Below are 4,849 nucleotides of genomic sequence, written 5' to 3'. Positions count from 1 at the left end.
AAGACTGCATGTCAGAATTTTTTAATGAAATAGAAGAGGATTTGAAAAGTCACTCAAAATGTGCCCTCATTTTTCTTTCTGCAGCACTAATAATACCTTCTATTGCATAATATACCCCCTCATTTTGTTCCTTTTTAAATTAAATGTTTTAAGAGTTACCACTTTATTCCCATCACGATGGCTCCAGGTGTGCTATACCTTTGTAATAAGTAGGACTGTTAGCGCTCTAGTTGTTCTTTAGAACACTCTGGGACATTCTGTCATTGGGCTATACTTGGGCTACATCTGGGTGATATTTGGGCTACATTTGGGCTCTTTTGTCTCTGGTGGCCATTTTGGGAGACTGCATGTCAGAATGTTTTAATGAAATAGAAAAGGATTTGAGAAGTCACTCAAAATGTGCCCTAATTTTTCATTCTGCAGCACTAATCATACTTTCTATGGCAAAATATACCCCCTCATGTTGTTTCTTTTTAAATTAAATGTTTTAAGAGTTACCACTTTATTCCAATCAAGATGGCTTCAGGTGTGTCATACCTTTGTAATAAGTAGGACTGTTAGCGCTCTAGTTGTTCTTTAGAACACTCTTGGAGGCTGCAGTAGAACACAAAGGAATCAACTGACAGTCTCTGTCCTTGTTGGATGTACATGTTTTACTGAGAATGTCAGACTTCATTTTCACATGACTGAGAAAGATAATGTGAATTTACAGAAAATATGCTTTCAGTTTAGCTTATAGATCCCCTTCCAAACCACTGTGGGAAAATCATGAGATATTAGTTTTCTTTCAAACAATATTCATGATATCACAGCAGAAGGTTTTTTCACATGGTAAAATCACTTTAGAACCCACCACAATTCCTAAAACGAGTATGGTACCATCAACAAATGATTTATAATGTAACTAAAGTCCTAAAACCCTCTATTAACTACAATGCTTTTTAATGAGGTGCTATCATGTATATTGGTCCCAAGATGGCTGCCAACACTTCTTGTATGAAGTGCTGACAGCCAATCAGATCAGATGTGTGGTTAGGCTCCGCCCAGATATATATCTTTTTTTGAACCTAAATTACTCAAAATCCACTGGAGCACATATATTGAGACCTAGCAAAGGCACATCGGGCTAACAGTCCCTACAATTTTGCCAAGTTTCGTGCAAATCCATTCAGCCGTTCGAGCTAAAAGTGAGGCCAACCGCCCTATGGAAATTAACATGGGAAAAACGCGTTTTGGGACCCCCCTTTTTTCTCGGCCCCCCCTTGATGAAACCCCCCCAAATTGTCAGGGGCTGCTCAGAAACAGAATGTTCCATTTTCCTGAAAATTTCAGCCAATTCCGTCCACAAACGCCAAAGTTATTAGACATAGAATTTTCAAAAATCCCATAGAGAAAAAATCCTAACTATATATACCTACTGGCGACCGCCAGTAGGTAATATATACACATACACATATATACAAACATATATTTAATGTTTAAATAATGTACTTTTACAATGTATATTACTTTACCACACATGCATTTGCGTTATAATGGCATGCGTGATAAAGTCATATGCATTGTAAAAGTTTTAGAAGTGATGGCTTTGCGGAGTAATAGTCCCGCGTTATAAAAATTGCGGAGTGATGGTATGCGGGATGTTGGTTTGCGGAATATCATCACATATTCGTTTCCTGCTGTTCTTATTTTTTTATGACCCACACCGATGCTCTTCGGTAAACCTAGCTCTGAACCCTAAAAATACCCCTGTACCCCAAAACCCAAACCTAGCCCTGAACCCTTAAAATTCCCCTGTACCCCAAAACCCAAACCTACCCCTGAACCCTAAAAATACCCCTGTACCCTAAAACCCAAACCTAACCCTGAACACTAAAAATACCCCTGTACCCCCAAACCTAGCCCTGAACCCTAAAATACCACTGTACCCCAAAACCCAAACCTACCCATGAACCCTAAAATACCCCTGTACCCCAAAACCCAAACATAGCCCTGAACCCTAATACCCCTGTACCCCAAAACCCAAACCTAGCCCTGAACCCTAAAAATACCCCTGTACCCCAAAACCCAAACCAAGCCCTAAACCCTAAAAATACCCCTGTACCCCAAAACCCATACCTATCCCTAAACCCTAAAAAAGGTACTCCATAAACCAAAACTATATCTGAACCCTTAAAATACCCAAACACCCCCAAAACATATAACTCAGTACCCCAAAACATATACCCCTATACCCATATTTACATTATCCAAACATTAAAAAAAACATGCTTTTACCATTCATACATTTACAATGAATTTCGTTGTAAATGTATGCGTGGTAAAAGCATATAAAATGTAAAGCCATGCGTTATAATGGCATTGCGGAGTCATGGTACTTTCGTAATGAAAGTATGCGGAGTGTTGGTATGCGGAAAGAAAGTTGCAAAATAATGGGTGTTTACCGCGGGAAACAATCATTCAACACTCACACAATTCTAATTGTTAGATGGTCCTCAAGCCGGGGCACAGGAGAATGAGCGTGTCACATTACACACATTCTATTTCATACCCGGACAACGTCGGGACGGGCTGCCAGTCTTATTATAAACTAATATTCCCTATTGTCTCACTATGTATAGTTATTGAACTGAATGTCATAGATGACAGTATGGAATTACACTCAAAGCAGATCAAGGGTCTGTATTTTTCATTACAAAAATACAGAGTGACACAGATTCTTTTACATCTGTATTTATGAGTAAAAAAGTCTATACATGAAACTTTATTTAATAGACACAAAAATGTATGATGAAGCCCTTTTTTTATTCTTTATATTTGTTATTCATAGCAGATATAGCTTCAGCATGGATTATATGCATCTGGAAGTTTTTCTGTGTCACTGTTGTAATTCCAAAGAAAGGGAGACCACACTTCTGAAAGCAAGGAAAAAAAAGATTTATTTTAATACAACATAAAGATAATCTCTAGACATGGAAGAGTGTCCGAGACCCACTGATGGCGTAGGTGTCAGGAGACTGTTCGATGTGTCCTTGGCATGCAGCATCTTTTATAGGATGTAGACACTCCCCTCGGGTGCAGGGGGACGACAGAAAGTCTGTTGGTATGCAGGAATTCAGGTGTGTGGAGCAGAATTTCAGGTGTTAGGGGCAATGGAAAGTCCGGGGAATGTGGAAGTTCAGGAGTGCGCTGGACATATTCCTGTTTGGAGGAAGCTTTCATGCCTTGAGGGTGAGGAGGGTTTCGTGACCTGGCCAGGTGTTAGGCCGTTGGCAGAGACAGACCGGTTAGGGACAGACCTGTTCTATTGTCTATATAGGTTCCTAAAACAGGTGCGTGGATGCAGCAGAAACCAGCCCAGGGCACCGACACGGTGTCACTTAGGAGACAACTTTGTGGAAGGTCAAGAAAGGTTTCTTTAGAGCAAGATGGAGTTTATACACGGCAACATTAAGAAGTTCAGTTCTTACAGTCCTTCCTCTTGCCGTGTGCAACATCATTACTGAATGTCGATTTTACAGAGGTCTTCGAATGCCTGGTGATATAGTATTTTGCTGTTTTCAGCCCGACGTGTCATAGGTGTGGATCTGCAGGTGGAGGTGCACAGAGAACAGAGTGCTGGGCCACAATGAATGCACAGACAACAGAAGAAGATGTTACCCAAGGGGATGGTGAGGAGCACCAGTATCTTCCATCCCCAAGTGATCAGAATGTTCCAAAAGCCAGTTGTCCAGGTCCAAGGGGCCCCATTGTCTGGGGGGATTTCGATTTCAATCTGGTGTAGTTTGGAGATTGCTTCATAGATAGAGGGCGATGAATCAGGAATATACACACAGCAGCTGGCCCGATGACGTAACCGGCTCCTCCTCGATCTGCCAGGATGACTTCGAGCACCATGCGATTCTGAAGAGAAACCATTCGTGTAGCATTAATCTCGGCCGTTTGTTGGGTCAGTATTCCTGCAGTGATGTTGGCAGTAGCTTTCAGGACCCTGGTGAGTCGTCTGGTGTTGAGACTGTTGGACATGGGACCCCAAAAATGTAGCAGGCCCTTAAGGGCATCGCCAAATTGCTGGTTGCTGGTGTCGGTCTGGTCTATATCTGGTACTCGTCTCCTCTGTCTGTGGTACAAGATGTTCCTGTTAAATGTAGGTGGCAGCAGGAATGCGATGTAGCATGTGCCACTCCAGTCAGAAGGCAGCCAGGTGTAAGCTTTGTTCTCACATACAAAGTGTAGTCCTGACAGAAGGCTGAGGTATGGGGTGAAGTTGTTGTAAGTTATGGTAGTATTGCACAGACTGGTTCCTATAGGTATTTTTCCTTGACCTTGCAGACACAATGTAGCAGGACGCAATGTAATTGAAATGGCAACTTCTTTCTCTTGGGTAGGAAAGAAAGTGTAACCCCAGGTGTCCTGCGTAGGGGTGGACATAATAGCACGCATTTGTGGCGGGCAAGAGGCATTACAGAGGGTATTGTTTTTTGCATGCAGAGTCCAAAGAAAGGATTGGAATGTTGTAAGGTTGCCTTTGTCATAACGTGATGGGAAAACGTTCGTCAAATTGTACATCAGAGCACAAGTGTAGGCGGGAGTGGCAAGGAACACTAAGAATGAGATAGTGTGCTGAACGGCGTGAGGTAGGAGTCCACAAGCATAACAGTCTGTGGCATTGGAGACCTGATTAAATTGATGCAGCATTTGAATAAAAGTATTATTATGAAACTCCAAGTGTCTGTCGAGATGTGTGTCTGGCCAAGGTACATGAGAATGTTCAGGTGGCATTGGCGGAACTGTTGCTTGGGGTAATACAGTATGTTTGGCGGGTGCCATTTCTTCAAGGGTCCAGAAT

General features: G+C 42.0%; 1 pseudogene; it reads right to left on the bottom strand.

The window, feature by feature from the left end:
- Positions 1–3,499: 3,499 nt before the first annotated feature.
- Positions 3,500–4,431, bottom strand: LOC147710265 (syncytin-B-like; annotated as a pseudogene).
- Positions 4,432–4,849: the final 418 nt, after the last annotated feature.

Source organism: Lissotriton vulgaris, chromosome 5, assembly GCF_964263255.1.
Source record: "Lissotriton vulgaris chromosome 5, aLisVul1.2, whole genome shotgun sequence".
Taxonomy (NCBI): Eukaryota; Metazoa; Chordata; class Amphibia; order Caudata; family Salamandridae; genus Lissotriton; species Lissotriton vulgaris.
This window is presented reverse-complemented; position numbering and strand designations above follow the sequence as displayed.